The sequence below is a fragment of the Lepidochelys olivacea genome (assembly GCF_965140295.1).
Source record: "Lepidochelys olivacea isolate rLepOli2 genome assembly, chromosome: 11".
NCBI lineage: Eukaryota > Metazoa > Chordata > Testudines > Cheloniidae > Lepidochelys > Lepidochelys olivacea.
The window spans coordinates 75509231-75534054 of record NC_140421.1 but is presented as its reverse complement, the minus strand read 5'-3'; the positions used below and the strand labels follow the sequence as shown (position 1 = coordinate 75534054).

The window sequence follows — 24824 nt, the reverse complement described above, 5'->3', positions numbered from 1 at the left end:
TGGCAACATTGGATTCTTGGCACTGATTGTCAGGTTTGTCCCTCTACCAGACATTTCCCACTCTACGGGAAGTAGGGTCTTTACCAGGTGCAGTTGGAGGGTCCAGACATGGAGTGGAGGCAAAAACGCATCTCTCACTGAAAATAGCATGTACCGTATACTTTAAAAAGCATTCTCTGTGCATTTGCACGTTATAATGAATACGCATTAACTAGCTTTTCAGACCCTAGTATCGGGTTTGATTGGCCAGGCAGAAAACTGGTATGTAGCTTGGTTTGTTCCTTTTAAAAAAAGGAATTGCTTAAATCTCTGCAAGCTTGTTGGAGACTGTCAAGTTTCTGTTCTGACATTCTCCTCGAAAAGCAAGGCTGAAATTCTCCTGCCGCCTCTCACCTTCTCTGCGGGCCTTTGAAAAACCTTAGGCCTTATTGACACATGCGCTTACCCTGACTTTGTCTGGTTTCATTATAAACCAGTGCAAACCCTTGTGTGGACATGCTTGCTCCGGTGTAGCTTAAACCTCTGCATAATCGATTTTAAGCTAACTTGACTTAAACCAAAATAATTATTGATGCGTTTGCACCAGTTGAGCTAAATTGGTTAATCACACCTGTATTTAGACTGGTGCAGCTTTCTTGTGTCGATAAGGCCCAACTCAGGGTTGTTACTTTAATCCTTGGGTGAAGATCCCCAGACCTGAGTGATATTGAGTCTCACACTTGTTTCAGCTGTTTGTGGTGATTTCCTGCAATGGGACTGGGCCATCCAATCCAGCCACCTTCTTAAGCTTGTTTTAAAATTTCCACTGCTTATCAGGATATGGGTGTGGACAGGCTGGTGAGAGACTGTTTTGAAATCTCAAAAAGAAAAGGAGTACTTTTCTTTTTGCGAATACAGACTAACACGGCTGCTACTCGGAAACCTGTTTTGAAATCTGCGTTGTTGAAAAACTGCTTTGAAATCGGAAGATCTCCACAAATCTGTGGATAGAGAACTTTAAAGCTCCTTGGAAAAGCCTGGTCAGAGTGTGTATGGTACCATTCTTGAGAATGTCTGTCTCCTTTTTGTTCTGCATCAGAGCTGCTCTGTCCCTAGCAGAGGCCTGGATGAAACTCCCTTCGACACCTCTGAATGCTCCTTAGTCATTGCTAGGCAAGTGACTGTTGAGAGACAAAGTATTTGCTCCCCGTGGGAGCTAGAGATGTTGGCTCCACGGCAACGTACCTCAGGTGTCCTGCTTCAGTACTGCTGGCTAAGGTGGTCTTGACCACCTTGTTGTCCCAAACTCTCACGATGTAGGAACTAGGGCTGTTGATTAATGGCAGTTAACTCTCATGAGTAATTCAAAAATTAATAGGAGTACTTGTGGCACCTTAGAGACTAACCAATTTATTGGAGCATAAGCTTTCGTGAGCTACAGCTCACTTGTGCTCTAATAAATTGGTTAGTCTCTAAGGTGCCACAAGTCCTCCTTTTCTTTTTGCGAATACAGACTAACACGGCTGCTACTCTGAAACCTGTCAAAAATTAATAGCAATTAAAAAAATTAATCATGATTAATCACAATTTTAACCACCCTGTTAAACAATAGAATACCAATTGAAATGTATTCAATATTTTTGGATGTTTTTCTACATTTTCAATTATAGTAATTTCAATTACAACACATAATACAAAGTGTACAGTGCTCACTTTATATTATTATTTGTTACATAACTGCACTCAAAAACAAAACAATGTAAAATTTCAGAGCCTACAAGTCCACTCAGTCCTACTTCTTGTTCAGCCAATCGCTAAGATAAACCTGAAAGTGAGAACAAGCGTTCACATGGCACTTCTGTAGCTGGCCATTGCAAGGTATTTATGTGCCAGATATGCTAAACATTCATATGTCCCTTCATGCTTTGACCACCATTCCAGAGGACATGTGTCCATGCTGATGGTGTTCTTTTTTAAAAAAAAAATGTGTTAATTAAATTTGTAACTGAACTCCTTGAGGGAGAATTGTATGTCTCGTGCTCTGTGATTGTACCCCCATTCTGCCATATATTTCATGTTATAGCAGTCTCGGATGATGACCCAGTACATGTTTGTTTTAAGAACACTTTCACTGCGGATTTGACAAAACACAAAGAAAGTACCAATGTGCGATTTCTAAAGATAGCTACAGAACTTGACCCAAGGTTTAAGAATCTGAAGTGCCTTCTAAAATCTGAGAGGGATGAGGTGTGGATTATGCCTTCAGAAGTCTTAAAAGAACAACACTCTCTGATGCAGAAACTACAGAACTCAAACCACCAAAAAAGAAAATCAACCTTCTGCTGGTGGCATCTGACTCAGTTGATGAAAATGAACATGCGTCGGTCTGCTCTGCTTTGGATCATTATCGAGCAGAACCCATCATCAGCATGGATGCGTGTCCTCTGGAATGGTGCTTGAAGCATAAAGAGACGTGAATCTTTGGCATGTCTGGCATGTAAATAGCTTGTGACACCAGCTACAACAGTGCCATGTGAATGTCTGTTCTCACTTTCAGGTGACCTTGTAAACAAGAAGCAGGCAGAATTATCTCCTGCAAATGTAAACAAACTTGTTTGTCTTAGCAATTGGCTGAACAAGAAGTAAGACTGAGTGGACTTGTAGGCTCTAAAGTTTTATGTGTTGTTTTTGAATGCAGATTTTGTACATAATTCTACATTTGTAAGTTCAACTTTCATGATAGAGATTGCACTACAGTACTTGTATGAGGTGAATTGAAAAATATTTTTTTTACAGTGCAAATATTTGTAATATAAATATAAAGTGAGCACTGTACACTTTGTATTCTGTGTTGTAATTTAAATCAATATATTTGAAAATGTTGAAAAAAATCCAAAAATATTTAAATAAATGGTATTCTCTTATTTAACAGTGCAATTAATTTTTTTAATTGCTTGACAGCCCTGGTGGGAACGTTGCTCATGGCTTGTTATGTGGGCAGCACGCTAGTGGAGCGGAAGGATGGGCTTGTGTTTAAGGTGCTAGGAGTTATGGGTACTATTCCTCGCTCTGCATCTTTGCGCAAGCTACTTACCTTCCGTGCTTCTGTTCTGTACAATGCAGTTAATGCATCCCCGTCTCCTAGGGCTGCAGTGAGGGTAGAATGTTGCTCCTACAATGAGGGTCATATAGATGATAGCAGTAGCTTTTGTAAGCTAAGTGGACCCAGCGGCATGTGAGCTGTGGTTGTGTAGAGGTGGGAAACGGGGCAGCAAGTGGGGTGGAAAAGGGGGGATGTGGTGGTCCACATTTCAGAGGCTGGTATCCCACAGTGAGATGTCAAAAGCCAGGCCTGGGGCAGGGGAGGACAGGGTCAGAAGAGTGCAGAACTGGCTCTCTCATATGTCATCTCTCTGGCCAGTTCTCGTTTGTGGGCTGTAGCTACAGAAAACCGACCAATGTCCCGGGGAAGAAGGGGGGTTGCATGACGTGGATAAAGTGTATATTTTTGCTGAAAAGGTCTTGCTTTTGGACCTAACTAAAAGAAATTTTAAAGGGAAACCAACTGCTTCAAATCAAACTTGTTTAACAACCGAACAAAACACAATCTCCTCCCCCAACGAATGCGATGTAACTTCAGCCTGCAGGTCCTAGGGATCTGTCCCTGAGCCCTCCTGACACCCACATTTTCATCTTCAGGTGTGTCTCTCCTCTGCAGCTGGGTAAGACTTGCACTGGCCATGGAAGCAGACTACACAAAGGGCTGTCAAACACACAGAAAAAAATTCAGATAATTGCGGCACTGTTATTTTGTATTCCGTAGTGTCTGGGAGCCCTTGGTGTGGACCAGAACCCCATTGTTTTGTGTGCGTTTGTAATGGCACCCTGGGCCAGGACACCTCTGTGGCATTGAATTCCACCTCTAGAAGCATAATCCTTCATCATTTAAGCTGAAGGACCGTGTCACTGGGCTTGGAAGCAGTAGCTGGCTCAAACCTCTCTCTGTGGACCAGCCACTAGAGGGGGACAAAGCCATAATGCGTTAATGTGGGTTTGTTACTTCCTTCTCTCATAGCAGATCTCTGGTATTAGCTGAACATAAGACTGGCCATACTGCATCAGGGCAGTGGTCCATCTAGCCCAGTATCCTGTCTTCCGACAGTGGCCAGATGCTTCAGAGGGAGTGAACTGAACAGGCCAACTTATTGAGTGATCCATCCAGCCCTGTCTTCTGGCAGCGGCATGTCACAGTTTATAGCATACGTGTCCATATAAGGTGTATACAGAATCTTTCCTTTTGTCCTCTCCTCTTCAGCTGCCTGGACTCAGAAATTACTGCTGAGCAATTGCAATGTGAAATCAGGTTTCAGAGGAGCAGCCGTGTTAGTCTGTATTTGCAAAAAGAAAAGGAGTACTTGTGCACCTTAGAGACTAACCAATTTATTTGAGCATAAGCTTTCATGAGCTACAGCTCACTTCATCGGATGTGAAATCAGTGAGTGTTGAAGTAATTGTTATTGTTATTGAGGCGTGGCTTGGAAAGCCAAGGGACCAATTTAATAGCTCCTTGTATCATGCCTTTTGGAAAGATTCATGAAGAACTGGACGTGAAAGTGAATCACTGCAGGAAACGTTTTAATGGAGTCAGTTAGCCAGGCAGTCCATCCGGACTCTGGCAGTGTTCAGCTAAACCCTGTGTAACGGGTCAGAGCTGTGCCCGTTAGCAATCTGGGGTCGCTCACCCGTGAGTCTCTTCTCCTGTGTGCATGCTTGGTGCTGTGATCCTGTAGCAATGGGACAGGCACCGAGTGCCTAGATGCTTTTTCATTTTCTATTTGCTGGAGCGTTTTCTGATCCAGAGGCTTTTCCCATTTGACCATGTTTAAAATGTAACCTTTTCCTGGTGGTGTATGCGTCTCAGGGAGTGGACACTGGGTGAATCGGAGCAGGCTGAGGTTTCTGGATCCAGAGGGAAATCTTCTACCCATCTCTTTTACACCTCTAACTTCAAGCCTCTATTAGAAGATGCTACACGCAGCCTTCAAAGCCCACCTCTATCGCCCTTCGACAGGCCAGCAGAGCACTTGTAAGCTAGACTAGAAGCATCTTGCCTTCCCCTCCCCACAGGCTGCGACGGAGCATGTGGCATATAATAAATCTTCACGGAGCCCCTTGCCAGTGTATTCTGCTCCTTTAATTGACTGCACAGTAAACACATGTCGGCAGTTCTCCAGTGGAAAACCTGACACCCCTCCAAGTGTACATTGTCAGCCAATTCAGTAATTGCATATAAGCACTAAAACCCAGAACAGCTACAATAGCAATAGGGGATATGTTAACCTTATCCGCCCGCTTTTGGGAGCGAGTGATCTGGACTTTGGCTTTGCTAAGTAGTGCCAGCATTGTCTTGTCGAAGTTATTGCCGCTACGTAGCCCTGCCTACATCTGAAATCAACCGGTTCCAGAGCATCCCAGGAGAACCTCATCTCTGCCAGAAATCAGCCAGTAGCTGGGTTTTTCTCATGGGGTTGGTGTGACTCCAAAGAGGTGGTTAAAATCCTTTGGGCTTGGCTGTTGGGGATATAGTGGAACAAGGAAATTTAAATGTCACTTGAGAGGTGGCCAGTGAATCTTCCCCAGCATTTGGTGTGTGCAGCATTTCCCTCTGCGTGGGCTGGAGAGAGGCAAGCTCATCTGCACCCACATTTTCCCTGTCCAGCCTGATGGAATGGCCTGGCAGCAACTTTAAGGTGTGATTACCAGCATACATGGGAAAGGCAGCAGCTGTTACTGTGGCTGTTAATAGGAGCCTTTGAAACATGCACAGGTTCAGATTCCAGGATGCGAGGCATGACCAGGCATGGTGAGGGAAAGCTTAGGCCAGCATGCTTCTTGGGCAGAGGAATGTGCCCTGCACCTGAGCTGGGGAAGAGTGGGGGCGGAGTGGCCCTCTTTCTATAAATGCATTTTCACGGCAGCAGAAGTGAAGTGGCCTTTGCATCTTACCTCTAGCTCTGTCAGTTCACTTACAGTGCAAATGGGGGTTGGAATGCCTTGTGTTAATAACTTCTCTGGGGAGACCTACACTTGGCATCCCGTTGGTCAGGTCGGAAGACAACTTCAGAGTGGACAGATTTACCATCGCTATAAAAGGGCCAGTTCTTCCTTTTTAAAAATGAGCACTTCCTCCAGCGCAGTGGCTGGACATTGTCATGGGTAGCGCTTGATTGGCTGAGCTAAATATTTATTTATAGACTGTCAGACCTTCGGACTGTTTCTGCAGCACAGTGGGGGTCTGAGCGCTGTTGATCCAAAGGCACTGCTGGAATAAATCTGATTGATAAATATACCAGAGCTCAAAAAATCTTCAGACACATGATATCAGGAAGCTGATCTAAAAGATCGATGTGGCGGGAGGTCACTACTGAGATCTTGGGGGCAGCATCCTGCTCAGAAACCCCCTATGCCCTGTTAGTGATTGGGCTTGAGCATAGTCCCGACTTTGATATCAAGGTTTCACCTGATAGGTGTCTGGAAGCATATTTGTTCTGTAAACATAAAACAATTATTCTGTCCATGCCAACGTGTTAATGAATTACAGCTCTTCTTAAATACCCACTGTTGTCATCAGCCTGTTAGAGAGAGGTGTGTGTTTGACAACGGTAGTAGATAGTATGCTTATCAGAAAGACCTTATCTAGAGTTGTGGGGTAATAATTCGTATAAGAGCTAAGTGGTGTTGCCTCTTCAGTAGATCTCAAAGCACTTTACAAAGGAGAAGTTTCAGAGTAGCAGCCGTGTTAGTCTGTATCTGCAAAAAGAAAAGGAGGACTTGTGGCACCTTAGAGACAAACAAATTTATTTGAGCACAAGCTTTCGTGAGCTACAGCTCACTTCATCCAGCTACAGCTCACTTCATTGGATGAAGTGAGCTGTAGCTCACGAAAGCTTATGCTCAAATAAATTTGTTCGTCTCTAAGGTGCCACAAGTACTCCTTTTCTTTTTACAAAGGAGAAGTCAGTCATCTTATCCCCCATTTCACAGATGGGGAAACTGAGGCATGGGGCAGGAAAGTGACTTTCTCAGGGTCACCCAGTAGCCCAAGAGGCAGAGCTGGGAATAGAGCCCAGGTCTCCTGAGCCCCAGTCCAGGTCCCTGTCTCTGGCCACACAGCCTCCTAATGCTCACTCTAGCTTCTTACAATGAGAGTAAGATGTTTGATTCAGTATTTCAGATAAGAGCTGAAAATCTGATTCTGCCACCTTTTAATTGCACTGAGCTGTACCATACCCCCCAGATTGCAAACAGCCCCGGGTAGATTGCGGGGACAAAGTAACAATACAACTTACTGTGAGTAAAAGGGGCCGAATGCAGTTCCTAGTGGAAACTGAGTGGCATCCGAACTTCTGCTCTTGCCTTGCTAGTGTTGGTAATGAGCGCTCATGCTAAGGAGGCGCTGTCTGTGTGTGGGGAGAAAATCTTGGATTGTAAGTCACTGCCCCTTTTTAGTCCTCATTTTACCATCTCCTACAATAGTGGAAGGAAAATTATGTTCTGGAAAATTCCTACATAGCTTGAATTTCTGTCCTTCGCTGTTGTCACCTCACAAGATATTTGTGTCCAAACACACAGCTTCCCAGTGTGTAATTAGAACTGGGCCTGTGGCACGTGTGTGAGACCTCTCTTGCTGAATCTCAGCTTGGTCTCTAGCTAAGATAACACCTTGCAGGGCTTCAGAGAGAGATGGGAGCCAAAGCGTCAGATGATCTCAATATGTTTCCCACCCCTGGGAAAAGAGGAAGTTGGGTGGTAATTAAAAATCCATCTTTTTGTGTAAATTGAAGGGCTGTGTGCATGTTTGGCTTCGAATCTTGCTGCTCCTTTAGTGCTGCAAACCTCGTGCCCCTCTTTAGTTACAGACACATCATGGTAGGTTCTGCTGCTCCTGGCCTGGTCCACAGTTATTGCGGATATTTCTAGAACTTCCCCTAAGAGATCAGCTCTCTCAATAATGGCAGAGTCAGGCTTTTTCTCCTTGTATGTACGCTAGCTCTCAGCAGCTCCTGCGCACTGCCCCGGAACTTTATGCTGCGAGGATGAGCAGAGCAAATAAAGCGCTAAGGGAGACTATACGCTGCTCCAAGGCTGGATCTGTTCGATTTAGTAGGTGTGCCAGGGAGCCGTTCTGAGCCTTGAACTGTGGCTGAGGCCCTTGGTAATTTCCGTTAGCAGCGAACTGCAGCGCTGATTGCAAACTGCGTATAAAGGGTTGCTTGAACTCCTTCTGTAAAGCAAAACACTTTGTTAGTGCTAACCGGTGTTAATGTGGCAATACAGTAGCAGACTCAAGGATTGGGAAATTCCAAACGCGCCCGTTTTGCGCCTCAGGGTGGGGCTTTAAGGGCCCTAGGTTTGTGTCCCCTTTTGGTGCTGCTTACTTGTAAAGAAAACTTGAATTTTTTTAAATAAATGACCTTAGAAATCATTGGGAGGGTGAAGATTTTCCCCCTCTTCCTGGCTTAGCTGGAGGACTCTTTGCTCTAATATTTGAAAAGATACCTAGTTATATCTTCTGGGCCTAGACCAGCTGTGGGAACTCCCAACGGTCGGGACTCTAGATGGGGAGGGCTCTGAGTTACTACAGAAAATTCTTTCTCAGGTATCTGCCTGGTGGGTCTCACCTATGTGCTCAGGGTCTAACTGATGGCCCTGTTTGGGGTTGGGAAGGAATCCCCCCCCCCCCCCCCGCAGCATGGGGCATGGGTCACTTGTAGGTTTAAACTACAGTAGAACCTCAGTTACGAACATCTCAGAAACGAAGGCTGTTCATAACTCTGAAATGTTCCAACTCTGAACAAAACGTTAGGGTTGTTCTTTCAAAAGTTTACAACTAACGTTGACTTAATACAGCTTTGAAACTTTGCTGTGCAGAAGAAAAATGCTATTTTCCCTTCACTTTTTTTTAGTAGTTTACATTTAACACAGCACTGTACTGTATTCTCCTCCTCCTCCTCCCTCCCCCCCCGCCAGCTGCTGCCTGATTGCGTACTTCTGGTTCCAAATGGGGTGTGTGGTTGACTGGTCTGTTCGTAACTCTGGTGCTCATAACTCTGAGGTTCTACTATGGTGTAAATGGTGGGTTCTCTGTAACCTGAAGTCTTTAAACCATGATTTGAGGACTTCAGTAACTCAGCCAGGGGTTAGGGGTCTGTTACAGGAGTGGATGGGAGAGGTTCTGTGGCCTGCATTGTGTAGGAGGTCAGACTAGATGATCATGATGGTCTCTTCTGACCTTAAAGTCTAACTGTTCTTTCTCAAGGTAGATGTTTGGGAAAGTTCTGGGTAAGCAACTGCTGGACTAGGGGTGCACGTAGAGAAGTCCAAACAGGATTTGGCAACTTCGCATGTAATTACCCTATATTGCAGAGTTCCCAACCACTGCAGTTAGTTGCTCAGCAGTTCCCATCCTAACCCTCCTCACCTTGCTTTCCTAAATACCTTTTGGAGCAGAATTTACTAGCCTTGTTCTTCCCAAAGGGAATTAAGTCTCCTTTCTTTGTGCAAAGTTTGAGGAATATCTTACTCCATTTTTGTGAGGTGGAAGGGGGAAAGTGGAGGGGGACTCTTATCCCACTTGAAAATCTTCGCGTGTTACTTCTCTTGAACAGAGCTGCTCTGTGGTCTGTCAGAAACACCTTGGAGCCCCAATTCTGTGGGTACATCCCTGTGTGCCTGCAGAGCCCCACTGGTCAATGCGTGTCTGCGCAGATGCCGGATTCCTCCCTGCTGGGGCCCAGGTTTTACAGCTGGAAGGTGCTGTGAATGTCCCTCTTCTCACTGGCGATCAGACCTCCAGAGAGGCAGCAGGGCCTGGTGGCTGTGGCCCTGGACTGGGATCCAGGAGGCCCATGTTCTATTCCTGGCTCTGCCACTCCTTCCTGTAGGACCTTGGGCAAGTCACTTCACCTCTCTGTGCTGCTGCTTCCCCTCCCACCCTCTGTCTTGTCTATTTGGATTATAAACTCTTTGGGCCCAGGACTGTCTCTGTGCTTGGACAGTGCCTAGCACAACAGAGCCTTGATTCTGGCTGCAGCCTCTAGGCATAACAGAAATAAGCACTGCATGGTGTGATCCCTCTGTAAGATGGCTTTGATTTTGTCCAAGCGTAGGGCAACTTGACTTGTGTCGTGAGCACACCCCGGAGGCTTGTGGCCTGAAGCCGGGAGCTGTGTGCTCGGACCCAGCGGGTGCACAGCTTGGGGAAGTGCGTGCTGGCCAAAGCAGATGAAAAAAGCAGCCGTTGGGCTTTGTAGATAGCTGCGGAGGAGAACTGCAAAACAATCCCTTACGCCTGGAATCAGAAAGGAGGGCCCAGACGCAGCACCCTGAGACTACTCCCCGTGAATGTGTGTGTTCCCTGAGGCGAGCAAAGCATACACAGCCTGGCCCGCCTCCCAGCCACCCCTTTCATATTTATTGTACATCTTAGCGACCAGCTGTGCAGCAGTACAAAGGAAACTTATTGTTGGCAGTGCACCAGCTCATTCTTCTCCTGTTTTTGTTACATGTCTGTTGGGAGCTATTTGTAGTTATTGTGTTGGATAACACTGTTCCCTGCACCATGCTGTTCTGTCAAGGGGGAGCGGGGGCTGAGTGGAGGACTCTGTACATGAACATCCTGGAGAAATAGAGACTCCTGGTCCGGATGTTGCCCAAAACATTTGGGGTTGGAGAAATTTATTGCTTTAAGGGCAAACTGGATTGTTTTGGAGGCTAGGCAGTGAAGAAACCCTGATTATGGAGCTAGGGTTTTAATTCTGTATGTGGAAGAGGTGAGGCTGACTTCTCAAAGGAGCCTAAGCGGGGGGCTAGGTGCCCAAATTTTAATGGAATTTAGGCTTAAATTTCCTTGGGCTCTTTTAGAAAGCCTGTAGAGGCCCCCGCTTTCCCAGGTCACACCTGCAGTGTGCCTGTGCTCACCCAACCCGCTCGCTTGCCTGCATGCAGGGGATGAAATCCTGAGAAAATCTGCCCCCAAATTAGGCTTAGTCTGTAACTTTTAAAGCAGGCGTTTGTGAGTTGGTTCCTCTCAGCGACCTGCTGAAGCCCTGATCTTGTAACTAACTCATTGAAGCCACAGGGCTCAAACTGCTTGCACTGGAGGGCACGTGCTGTGCCAGGTACTTGCCACCCTTACGCTAGCTAGCACCTTATTCTGCAAGTAGTCCTGTTGGCTTGAGTGGAACTGTGCTGATTGGTACCAGCTGAGGGTCTGGCCTCCTTTCTCCTTATTCATGGCTCCTTACTCCTGCTGTCTGTCAGAATCTAGCATTTAGCTGGAGATTTTTCAATGCTGCCCAGGGGATTTGGGATACCCAACTTCTGTTCGTTTTAATGGGCACTGGGAGGCCACGTCCCTTGGGCTGAGACTTCTGAGCTGCTGTAAATTTATTTTTGTCTGCTTTAAAAATCTTGCAGCTCGCTATTCTCTATGCCTTGGGAGAGCGATTTTGGGTGCATTCGTACTCGTCCAGCGTGGTGTCTTGCAGGGTCGTTGGCGAGAAGAGAACTACCATGACAATGCTGCTCACCCTTACCGCGCTTAAGCATGACAGATCTTTTTTGTTTTGTTTTTGTTTTCTCCCCACCCATTCTTGGCCTCCAGTGAGGCGTGAACACCCGTCACATCTCCCAAGCACCAGTCCGGACACCTGCGGTGGACCTTGGCCTCGGAGTTGAGCCCCATTCGATGGACAGCACTAGTAGCAGCCACACAATAGCATTGTCCGTGTGGAACTGGCTGCCTGATGAAGTGGACTAGCCTTGCGTAGCCAGTGTGGCGCTCTGCAGCCTCTCCTAGCTCTTCCTTTCAGCTTCCCCTGTGACACAGTGCCGTGCTGATGTAGCGTGTTAAGTGAGAGTGCGTCTGTGGCTACTGATTTTGATAAGCTTGGTCAGAGGCGTATATGCAAAAAGCCTCTTTCTCTTCCCCTGGGGAGGCCTGGTGTTGGGAGAACTGGAGAGAAGTGATGCTCCTACAAACCTTTTCCACTCGGAATTAGGTGGGAATAAAATTCTGAGATCATCTCCCAAAATTCATCGGGGGGGGGGGCAGTGTAGCAGGGAACACCCCCCAGTTAGACTCCCACAGAAGTCAGTTTGTCTGCAGACTTTGGAGTTGGGTTAGATCTTGGTAGGATCTAGTCTGTCACTTTGTAGCTTTCTCAGAACAAGGTACCGAGAAGCAAGTGCAGTATGTCAGTAGTGGCTGCCCTAGAGTCTTGGGTACAGGGCCTGCTACCTCTCTGCCATGTGACAGTGATCACCATGTGTGTGCATCTTACAGCTGTCATCAGGAAAGTCTTTGGAGGAAGGGATGTGGAGTGAATGACTGTGTTTAAACAAACCCGCACGGCCTTGGGTTAGTGCAATGTGAGAAAAGATCAATGTCCTGGTAGGTGTTGAAACCTGATGTGCTTGAACTGTGACCTGATATTTTGGCTTGAGATATTTCTGTGCAAACCTAATCATTAGCATTGCATCTGCTGTGGGATTTTTGTTTCTAGGAGAGTTTTTGGCCTGGATGGCTTGTAGCTCATGAAGGATCAGCTGTGAAGCGAAAAACAAATGTTTAAAAATCTAGTATGTAGCAATTTTTGATCAGGTATTGCAGTAGGTTTCTAGGTGTGCAGAGACGTTTCTGTTTATCTCTCTTGTTTTAAAGCTGTTACTAATGTGGTACCTGAAATAACTGGGATTTATGTTATATGATGATGATTATACGTAAGCGAAAAGGTCTTCTTACCAGCTGTATTTTTCTAAAACTTTTTGTATTTGCTTGTGTGTGGTGAATCTGGATTGTTGGCTGCCTGAGGAGGAAGCCCAATCAGCAGAAATCCTAATTACATCTCTGAACTCTCTAACTTACTTGAATTTAAAAATCATGTAGGAAAGACACACGGATATTTTTTTCTGCAAAAATGATTGCTGCTTTGAAATCAGGACAAGCACGGTTGAACATCAGTGTTAGCTACAAAAGGGTTTGGCTTATGATCCTAGAGCTCTGTTCTTTTCTTCAAATGAATAATACAAAAGAAAATGTGTAAAAACCTTCCCCCAAAAAAGTGCGTTTTAAGTTCTTCATATTCTGCCTTGCGCCTCTTTGACATAATAAAACTCCAGCCTGTAAAACTTGCAATTGGCTTTTTTCTGATCATCACAGTATGTTCTTTGCTCTGAAGTACTAAAATATTAAGAGAGTACATTGAAACTGACTGTGACGATGCTAAATTATCAATTAAAAAATCCGGGGTCTGCTGCGAATTCATCCAGCGTTTAGGGTTATTTCTTTGTACATATCCTGTTAGATGTAATGTTGGTTTGCCGATAGACCGAATCTATGCAGAAATCCTGCTGAATTCCTTTATCTGCTGAACTTCTCTTGAAACCTCCGTTTCTATCTGCTATAGCCCAATGCAACATAATCCCGCAGAGACTATCTGTTTTTACGTTAGGAATGGTTTGCCAGTATAGCTGTACTGTATAGGTCAGGGGTGGCCAGCCTGAGAAGGAGCCAGAATGTACCAATGTACATTGCCAGAGAGCCACAGTAATACGTCAGCAGCCCCCCATCAGCTCCCCAACCCCGCTCCCAGTGTCTCCCACTTACCAGCAGCTCTGCCGATCAGTGCCTCCTTCTCCCTCCCTGCACCGCCCGATCAGCTGTTTTGTGGCATGCAGGAGGCTATGGAGGGATGGGGGAGGAGCGAGGGCACTGCAGGCTCAGGGGAGGGGGCAGGAAGGGGTGGAGTGGGGGCAGGGACTGGCAGAGCCAGGGGTCGAGCACATTGGAAAGTTGGTGCCTATAGCTCCCGCCTCGGAGTCGGTGCCTAGACAAGGAGCCGCATGTGGCTCTGGAGCCCCAGGTTGGCCACCCCGGTGTAGCTATACCAGCCAACCTGCCCAGCGGGGGCGCAGCTTGTACTGGCAAAAGCACTCTCACAGCTTTATTTCTTTGTACTACCATAGCGACTAGGAGCCGAAATATGAACCAGGACCTGTTGTGCTAGGTGCTGTACAAACCGAACAAAGAGAAGGTCCCTGCCCCCCGGGAGCTTCCAACCTAAGTAGCAGTTCAGCGGGTGAAATGTGCGATGCCGTCAAAAGCTGCATATATATATATGGTATAACTGCAGCTATGCTAGCGGTGTAGCTGTGTAGGTGTCCTTAAACTAAAAAAAGAGTCCTCCCAACTGACCTAGCAAAAGTTTCTAGCGCAGCCCCAAACTCTGCAACCTCCAAATGATTTCAAAATAAATTCCGAAACAATAGGCTTGGCATTCACTGGCTCCCTCCGCCCCCCACCCCCACCCCCCCGAGCGTACTGTGGTGCAGTATTGCTGACCCCAAGCAGTCGAAACCTGAGATTTAAAACAATAATAAACGTTGGGTAGTTTTTATCTGCCTTCTGATTCTGAAGCTGTTAGAGGTCACATTTTCCAGCTTTCCTCTGCAAGTGTGAGAGCTAGAAGACTGCTGAGATTTTCATACGGCAGCTAATTCCAGTAGCCAGGGCTATACGAGAGACACCCAAGAAGCTGAGACTTGCAGGAAAGTAGCAAGAGCTGGAGATGTGGGTTGGGTGAACTGTCAGGTTGGGGTGTGTTGGTTTTGGGTTTTGTATGTTTTAAGCAACTTAAAACATTTTAATTTTTTCTCTAACTATAAGTGTCCTGACAGGTTTCAGAGTAGCAGCCGTGTTAGTCTGTATTCGCAAAAAGAAAAGGATGAAGTGAGCTGTAGCTCGCGAAAGCTTACACTCAAATAAATTTGTTAGTCTCTAAGGTGCCACAAGTCCTCCTTTTCTATAAGTGTCCTGCTTCAGTTTGGTTTCTAGGTGTAGAGCTCTCCTGTACTCTGGGATGTTTCTCTCTTTTTAGAGAGCTCCATTTAAAATAATTTGAAGAAGCTATCCGCATCGTTGTATCAAGGTACTTTGTACACAGATAAGTCTCATCTAATTTTGGTTACAAGAGCACTTAAGCTCTGTGACCCACTGGCTCCAATGTCTGCCCCAAGCAGGATCTCTAAGGGCTTGTCTAAACACCTGAGTTGTACCAGTATAATGAATCCCAGTCTAGATTCAGTTACACGGGTATCAGCACCTTTCCTCTGCCTGTAAACTGATGTAATGAGCTATATTGGGTATAAGGTACCTTTTTTATACTGGTATAAACACATCCACACTATGGGTTGTGTTAGTATACGTAGATTCATTGCACCCCTAATTGGTATAGCAGTACAAAAAAAACACGTACAGGCCAGGCCTTGGGGTTTGAGCCTGCAGAAACGTATGCACCTCTGTCAACGGCTCGGATGGAACTAGTTGCATGAGTAAAGCTGTACACACATCCTTTTAGGGTCGGGGCCTTTGGTGGCCAGCCTTTGAGCTTCTTCTTGGGGAATCCGTGCCATTGCTGCTGAAGGGAAAGTACCACGTATCCTCCTTATTCAGTGTTCCAGCACAGATGCCGCAGGCTGTGCCCCATCACAACACAAGTTAAAAACCCACCTACTTTCCTTGCAGCTTTCGCCATCTCGCTGGCTGGCTGTTGGTAACTTTTATGGACGAGGTCTGTGGTGGTGTAAAAATATTTTCCCGTAACAGCTCAGCTTTTACTCCTCTGCCGGATCCTGGGGTTAAGTCACCACAGTCCTGTGTCTGAGAGCGGAGTCTGTCGCCACAGAAATCCTTGCGTTATTCCCCTGCCACAGGAAAAGAGTGGGAGCCCCGGGGCGCACGCTAAAGGGCTCTGCAGCTCGGTTGGCACACCTGTTCACAGCGGATGGGAAAGGCCATCCAGTCAGAGTGCAGAGGAGTTGAAAGGAGGTGCACTGTTGGGCAGGTATAAATGACCGCAGAAGATGCTAGTGCAACAGAGCGTTTGTAAATAAACCCCTGGCGAATGGTTAGCAAAATGGTGAGGAATGCTAGTCCCGACACCTGACAGGTAAATGCCTGTGTTGGATTTTTACTCCGCTGAAACAGGTCTCTTTGGGGGATGGATTATTCGTTCAGAAGCGGCTGGCAGGACGCGGTGGGGACGCAGCGGCTTGAGAGGCGCAGAACTCCAGGCGGGATGTGGGAGGCGACTCCTGCGGCATGAACTCTGCTTACGAGAGTGTCGGGGTCACGTGGCAGTGCGGGGGGGGACTTGCACAGCTTTCAAGCGCAGGTGTAAGATACCTGGAGCCTGGCCCCTACGCTAAACATACACAGCTATGTGTTTAAATGACCTCCGTTGACTTCAGTGGGACTTAAGCATGCGTTTAATTGCTTTGCTGGATTCGAGCCTGAGTGTAAGACATGCACCTAACATTGACACGCACTCGTTACCATTAACGTATTGGGTCTGGCTGAGTCAACACCATTTACCTTTCCACAACGCCTATCAAGCTTGTCCTCAGCTCTCTCTGCTCACTTCCTGTGGAAAAGTGAGCCAAGCTCTCAACCCTCTTCAAGGCGGGCTGGGCCCAGAGTGTCTAAGAGATCTCCTGAAGCTGTGGGGTGAGGACTGTGAATAACAATTCGGCTTCACTAGCACCAACGGCGCTTCAGGCGAAAAGGGTGAAGCTCGTCTGTGCCGGGGGTCGGCCCCCGCGTGAGGAACCAGCTCCCACAGAAACCAGGGCCAACCCCGAACCGCTCCACCTTCCTCGTGAAGTGCGCATTTGAAAAATGAGCTCAAAATCCCTCCTGGTCATGCAGTTCTTGCCCTGCTGAGAGGATGAGGGAGAGAATGAACCACATGTGATGGGCATTAGTTGTGTCACTCAGTGCATGATGGGACGGCGCTCGGGTACTACCTTGAGGAGGGTTGTCTGAGAACCTGTATAGACTAGATTGCCTTCTTTATTGGAAGGCAACTCCACAGAGCAAGAAACTCAAGCAAAAAATATTTTACATGTGTGGGGTTTCTTGTCAACTTCAAGCATATTTTAGATGTTGCTTTAGCTCTGCCAGTCTGTATTCAGGAAAGACTGACTCTGGGATTTAAGCCCTGACTTGGCATGGCCGGTGCCTAACTTGAAGCACATGAATAGTTCCACTGAAGTCTGTGGGATCATAACTAGCTGCCCCCAGTTGCGGGCAGCCGATGAGCCTGTTTGTGCCCCTGTTGATGTGAACCTGAGAAGGACCGAGGCTAAACAGTGAAATCTTGGGGCTTGTCGACATGGGGAGCTAAGCTGAATTTACAGCGCTTTAAACCCCTGCGTGGAGACGCTGTTGCAGAAGTAGTGTCCATAGTTCAGTTTAGCCTAATTCAGTATAAGCTAAAGGCAGCTAAAGCCACTTCACTTCTGACATGAGGGCATCCTCATGGTTCTAATGAGATTTGAAGCACTGTGAATTCACACCTTTAGTTAGTTTGGCTTCACTCCCCTGGGAGTCCTCCTTTTAGAAGCAAGCTTGTCTCCATTTTCTTTTCCTATTTAAATCTAACTTTTATCTGATATCCTGGCCTGTGAGGAGACTTAGAAGCCCTTACGCTGTTTCCAGGGTCTTGTCAGGTTTGCTAAAGAAACAATGCACGTTTGTTTTTGACAGTGTACTGCTGTTACTGGTAGGTAAGTGCTGCAGGCAAAACCACATGGGTAAAGGCTTGTGTGCACTTGGAAACTTCCTGACATAGCTATTCTGGAATAACTCCCTGTGTGCAAGCTCTTATTCCAGAATAGTTTTTCAGTAAATTCCCAAAGGTAGACAAGCCCTTAGTCAGCCAGAAGCAGACTGAAGGTAAACCAAAATAATCCTCACTTAAACTGAAATCAGATTGGCCGCTCAGACTTTTGCACTTGTTGACTACATCTTTCTAAAATTACAGCTTAAACTGAACTGATGCATCTTTCTGGAGACAAGCTTTTGGGATTAGCCCCTAAGGTTTGAATTGGAGAGCTCCTCAAGCAATGCCTAAGGCTGAGGGGAAGGAATGAAATCCAGAGAGGACTAAAACTTCTGCTCATCAGAAAAGCTGTGGAAAAGGCAGCCTCAAAGGTGCTGATTTGTAAATGGATCTCGTGACTCTGTGGTTAATGAGTGAACAATAATACTGAGCAGCATCTGCCATCTGTAGATGTCCCAACAGTTCACAAAGGTGGGTAAGTGTCTTCATCTCAATATATACAAGTAGGTAAAGTGAGGCACGGATTGCCCAAACTGTTACACAGTCAGTCCCAACTCAGAGCCAGGAACTTAAAAAGCCAAATCTCCTGAGTCCATCATGTGCCGTAAAACTTTCAGCTACCTCTAGTGGAAAAGAAGCACCGTGGGTGGGATCCCAGATGGCATTCTTTATGTAAGGGGGATTTTATGAGCCTCAATGTCGCACACCAGGCTGATGAGCATTGCTTGTTGCATCTAGCATGTGTTGATGGCACCTGGGAATCTTCGTGTTTAGAGTGGGGCTGCATGGGCAGAGCAGTGAACTTGGAACAAAGTCACTTACCCATAGTCAGTTAGATTCGCTTCCTTCCTGGCCCATCATCGTGCGTTCACGAGAAAACACTGCTAGTTATGCCAACCAGTTAAGGTACTCGAGGCCCAGGTATAGCCAAAACATCATCTTGCAAATGTAACGATCAGTGTGGCTCACTTCAAGGTGCTATTTTCAGAAGAGATGTGATTAAAAGTCATGTTTGGATTAGCTTTTGATTTAAACACATCTACTGTCCGTTGTCTGAATGCCAAATAGCCCTGGCTCAAATATAGAGGACAGTCCCTAGCAGTATTTGGAGTAGCTGTAGGTAGAGTGTAATCCACTAAAAGATAAACTGAGATCAGTACCTGGAATAATTAAATCGTATGTAAGAACATTAAATCAAGGTTAAGCTTTTAAAGAAGCTATTACTCGACTGAATTTTTTTTTTTCCTGTCTGTTAATCCAAAAAGGTTTATTTGCCAGCAAGAAAATGAGAGGTAAATTGAGAACGCGTAGTGTCCAGATAAACCATCCAGGAGATGGGGTACCAGTGCAACCTGTGGACCAAGACTTTAAGAAAAAAGGGTCCCTGAGCCTATATCTCGACCACTCGTTTAGGTGTCTGGTTTTCAAAATTGCTCGGCATCCAGCCCATCACCCCGTCCGCCCCCCACACCTGCTCGTTGTGCCTGTCTGAACTCGAGGTGTGTTAGTGATGGGTGATCTCTGATGGCATAGAGAAGGGCCCAAGTTCAGATGTCAGCCCAAACCCATCCTGGATGGTATGTAAAGTAAGGCTTGGCCTACACTTAAAAGTTAGGGCAGCATAACGATGGCATTTGGGTGTGAAAAATGCACACCCCCGAGTGACACCGCTATGCCAATCTCCCCTCCGGGGTATTTGCAGGTGGGTCGATGGATGATTCTTCCCATGACCTAGCTACCACCGCTCGGGAGGGTGGATTACGTACGTTGATTGGGAAAACCTCTTCCATCACCGTAGGAAGTATCCCCCCTGCAGCTCCGTCGCTGTGTTGCCATAGCCCCTGTAGTGCAGACACCCGCCTGAGACCGGGAAGCTGATGAGAACCGGTATTATTTCAGTGCTTTCAGTCAGGCCAGAGGCTCTGAGGCCAGCCTTTCCCAGGGAGCGTCAGCCTTTCTGATCCCCTGGCAGTTGTGAGTTAAACTGTTGTGTAAACCCCCCAGATGCTGTTTCTGGGCAAAGGTTCAGCTGGAAGGAGGCTGCGAGGAGCTGCCTGACAGCCGCTGCTCCTACGTGGGTGCTGCTGTGGCAGTGTTTGTTGGCATTCATCTACCTTGAGAAATGCTGACTGGAGACCCGGTGCTAGCAGTCTGATTCAGCAGAAACGTGCTCTCGGGAGGCTGGTGTGACACTCTGCTCTTGGTGTTCCTCGAGCCCGCTGCACGTTTGGCCCTTCGTTATGCTCGTGCCCTATGGTAGACTGTCTTTAGTATCCCTTAGCGCATTTGAAGGGAGCGTCACTAAAAGGAGCTCTCTCTCTCTCCCTGCCTGTCAGTGTCCATTAGTCGCTTGCTTGTGGGTTGCTTCCTCCATTGTGCCTAGTGTCCAAAGTAAGGACAACAGTGCCTTGATGAGGAACAGGCTGCTGGCAAACATACTTTCTTGGAATATGTCCCATCCTTTTGTGGGAGTATCTGTCTGGGAGCGAACCATGTAAGTGATTAGGGAGAACGGTCATTGATAGGACAGTGGGGGGCTTTTAATAGCTACGTGGGCACATTACAAACTCACTGAGGCTTAATGAGGATGGACGTACTGGGAGAAATATAGCCCAGAATGAAAGGGGTCTCCCAAACCCATTGGGATTGACCAGTGTGGTAGGTCTCTGGGCGGCGTAAGTGCCATAGCCCCGTGCTTAAAATCCTAGAACCATGGGGTTGGAAGGGACCGCAAGAGCCATCTAGTCTAACCCCCTGCCAGGATGCGGGGTTTATGTCATGTCTAAACCATCCAAGACAGATGGCTGTCCAGTCTCCTCTTGAAAACCTCCAGTGAAGGAGCTTCCATGACCTCCCTAGGCAGTCTGTTCGTGTCCCACTGTTCTCACAGTTAGGAAGTTTTTCCTGAGATTTAATCTAAATCTGCTCTGCTCTAATTTGAACCCACTGCCTCTTGTCCTGCCCTCTTTGGCAAGAGAGAACAATTTTTCTCCATCTTTTTTTTTTATGGCAGCCTTTCGAGAATTTGAAGACCGCTGTCATGTCCCCCCTCATTATCTCCTCTTTTCCAAACTAAACATACCCAGTTCCTTCAGCCTTTGCTCATCTGGCTTGTGTTCCATCCCTTTGATCATCTTTGTCACTCACCTCTGGATCCTTTCCAGCTTCTCTGCATCCTTTCTAGAGAATGGTGACCAAAACTGGACACAGTAGAGTAGAGCAGTCTGTAACCTCGCGTGACTTGCATGCTGTGCCTCTGTTAATGCAACCTAAAATTGCACTTGCTTTTTGCAACAGCATCACATTTGCAACTGCAGTTTTAAGCATCTGAGTGACCAGAGCCCAGTGAGGGATGCTTTCAATTCTCTGCACAAACAGCTGTAAGGCATCCAGGTTTACAGTGACAGATACGATATGAGTGCGGCAGCAGGCTTCTTCTCATCAGACGTTTAGTGTCTGTAGCCTTGGGCTGAAATACACATTGTGGCCATTCTGAACTTTCACGATGCCAAGAAACAGCCTGAAGCAGGGCTCTTGTCCAAGCTCCTGAGCAAAGACCAAATGAATCTCCGGGGGGGGGGGGGGGGGGGTTTGGAGTACTTAACCTGCGAATCTTTGACCAAAAGGTTGTTAATGTTAAAGAGGGCTTGTAAGCCAAGGTTCCAGGACACTGATTATTCAGCCATCATTGAAGTACTTCCCTGGCTATGCATACAGCAGGGGGTGAGAATTTATGACGATGTCTTTTTAGAATAATCACTGTTTCCGTAGCTTCAAGGCCATGCATGCAGGTGTGCATGCACCCCAAAGGGGCCGACTCTGTGCATTGTTGTTCAGGGTCTTTGCTAGTATCGCCAACAACTGAGGAAACTGTCTGCAGAGGCTGTAAATGTCTTCAAAAATTAGACACCGCAGCAGGAATTATGGCCCGCTGGATAGGGCATAAAATGGGACATCAGGAATCCTGGGTTAAAGGCCTTGCTCGGACTGATTTACTTTGGTGTTAGGCAAGTCAATTAATCTCTGGGCAGGATATTCAAAAGCACTCAGCACTGCCCAAATGCTGTTCCTGTTGAAGCTGGAAGGAGTTCTCCTGCTGACCTCAATGGGAGCAGAGTTAGGCCATCAAGCGCTTCTGAAGAATCCCACCCTCAGTGTCCAAGTTTCCTTGTCTGTAAAAATGTGGATAGAGATACTTATTTTACCCTCTTCTTGTAAAGTCTTTTGGGGGACTGTGGATTATAAATGCTCTATACTCAGCATTTGTGTGTTCATTGTCAGTCGATAATTCCAGCAAATTCCTAGGGCAAATTTTTAGCAGGCTAAGACAGGTGTTACTAGGTGGTGCTGTTACACTTAATTCTCCACGTTTCTTTCCTCTGTGTGTGAACAAATGGTTAGTCTTGGGAAGACATGCTGTGTATTATGCAAGATTCTCAGTAGAGGGAACTGTGCAAGCAGCAGGGAAGTTTGCACTCTGCCTTGGTCTCTTATTAGAGTGAATTCTTGAGGTGAGGTTGCTTCCTAGGAAGTGGGCACAGGAGCTTGGCTGAGGTTCCAGGAAGCAGTGGCTTCCTGCATGCTGTTTGTGACTGCCTCTGTTCCAGGACTGCTGTATGTTTGTAAATAAAGCAACTTCCACTTAGGGTACACCCAGACTCCACGTCACTGACTTATCCTCTGCTGGGGAGCTGACTTGTGAGGTCCTGGATGCCTGCTAATGCTCGGCAAAGGACAGTGCTGGTGACAGAAGGGGCAGTACGACCTTCCTGTGGACATGGAAGTTTTTGTGTATCCAGGGAATCAAAGCTGTGGCTGCCAGTGGTATTTAGAATTTCAGTACCTGCTGATCGGTATTGAAAACAGCTGTGGGCACTAGTGTACGCAGGCATCTGAAAGGGTTGTTGGTTTTTTTTGAGTATTCTATGTGCTGGGCTCCTCCCCTGCAAGGAAGGTAGGAGGTCCTTATCCTGAGGAGCGTACAGCTCTGATCTGACAGGACTGCAAGTGAGGGTCATGAATGGACAAGGAGAGGAGGAGGATGGTCAGAGCTCCCCTTTCCTCCGTAGGGTATGGCCACGCCTTCCTGGTTTGATTCCTTTGTTAAGAAACAGTCTTCGTTTCGTGTTTGGTTTCTAAGGGGTGCGGCAGATGGAAACTTTCAAGGGGAGTTTGAATGCACCAGGTGAGGTGGCTTGGATAGTGGGCAGGGGGGATTGCAGACATAGGAGGCGGCATGGAAGAAGCTACCGAGGTGCCTGTGGAAGGAGGAGGTGACAGATGGGCATCCTGGGTGAGACTGGCTGCAATGCCGAAGGAGAATAGATCAGAGATGTGAGCGGGGCAGGCTGACGCAGGGCTTTGAAGGCAGGGATATTTATCGCCTGGTGCCCGGTGGAAGCAATGACCCTAGCCAGTGCTTAATAACTCTAAAATCATCCAAAGAAAATCTGTTTACTCTCACTCTGCACCCCCAACATGTACTTTCCCAAACACCCAAGATTGTAGGAAAATCATGGCCTGGGCAATGCTAGGTCTGAGTTTTACTAGAGCATCCTGGTAGAGGGAGGAATAGCTCAGTGGTTTGAGCATTGGCCTGCTAAACCCAGGGTTGTGAGTTCAATCCTTGAGGGGGCCATTTAGGGATCGGGGGCAAAAATTAGGGATTGGTTCTGCTGTGAGCAGGGGGCTGGACTAGATGACCTCCTGAGGTCCCTTCCAACCCTGATATTCTATGATTCTAAGTAGCAGCTCAATGAAAATCTTCTAAAAAGAGGTTAAAAACAGTTGCTTAAGAAGTGGCTGGAGCTGGGAGGGACCTGTGGTTTCATTTTAAGCTTGTGGGATGTAGAGATCTTCTCCAAATGGATCTGAATTCTGAAAGGGTTTACAGGGTTTACAAAGTTCAAGCTCCTTCTTCCTTTTAAACCCACCTCTCCCCCCAAAAACCATTCCAGAAACCACCTGCTCCACTCCCACAGAGCCCCCCCAGATTCTATGCAGCTAGAGCCCTGTGCCACCAGTAAGATTTCTGCAGGCTTCATGGCCTTGTTCAGAGTTGGTGGTGTTGGAGAGGATGATCCCATTTTTGAGGAAGTGGAAAAAGGGAGTTGTTCCCTCTTCTACCCTCTGAGGTTTCCATGAAATGGCTCTTCCTGTCACTTGCTGTGGCCATGATAAATCACACGCCCACCCACCAGCTTGGTTTCCAGTACGACTTCATTGTGACTGAAAATAGCTCATTGTTGGAATGAAATGAGTGACTTTCCTAGCGTTTCTCTGAAGCTGTTTCCACCTATTCTCCATGCCTGGAGTGATCAGGGGGCTCAGTCTGGCATCCCAGGCATGCAGCTGGGTGAATCTCTAGTGCTTTCTCTTGCATACGTTCCCCTTTCTCTCTCAACGAAGGGGCTGGTTTCCCAGCCTTACTGATGGGAACAGGCAGTGAGCTGCTCTCTGGTGTGACAGCGATTGGTCACAGCTAAGCATGGCCTGCTTCTTTTTACCAAGACAAAGAATGTGTTCTCTGGGGGAGATGGACAGAGCTCTGAACCTCTGTGACTGAACGAGTGAAATCCACCCTGTTCCAGTGTTGCCTGATTTAGGGTGTGCTAATATTAATTGAATTGATCTATTTTATTTTATTTTAATTGATATTAATTAATATTAGTTAGTATGGGTCTTATGCTCGCCAATCTGGTTGATCAGAAGATAAAAGTTCTTGTTCTGAGTCAGGCTCCACAGAATTTACAGAGGTCCCTTGGGGGTATGACGGGAAACTCACACTGAGACAGATATGGCCTTAAAGACTTTTTATTAAAATCAATAATAGAAAGTAAGTGGTAAAATAACCAGAGTTACAAAGTTGCATCCGACGAAGTGGGTATTCACCCACGAAAGCTTATGCTCAAATAAATTTGTTAGTCTCTAAGGTGCCACAAGTCCTCCTTTTCTTTTTCTGGATACAGACTAACCTGGCTTCTACTCTGAAACCTGTCACCTTACCTGATCACTCTCGTTACAGTGTGTATGGTAACATCCATTGTTTCATGTTCTCTGTGTATATAAATCTCCCCACTGTATTTTCCACTGAATGCATCCGATGAAATGAGCTGTAGCTCACGAAAGCTTATGCTCAGATAAATTGTTTAGTCTCTAAGG

General features: G+C 46.7%; 1 protein-coding gene across 4 annotated transcripts in view; it reads left to right on the top strand.

Annotated features, from left to right (window-relative positions):
* Window positions 1-24824, top strand: part of SH3BP4 (SH3 domain binding protein 4) — a 143263-nt gene that overhangs the window by 20505 nt on the left and 97934 nt on the right. Inside the window, exon 2 of one of the 4 annotated variants that reach the window (XM_084643641.1) lies at window positions 17865-18134. The exons of 2 other annotated variants lie outside the window; for them this stretch is intronic. The gene's annotated coding sequence lies outside the window, so the exon portion shown is untranslated. Of the gene's footprint in view, window positions 1-17864; window positions 18139-24824 lie in introns of all 4 variants that reach the window. One more of the 4 variants, XM_084643640.1, reaches the window with a different exon arrangement.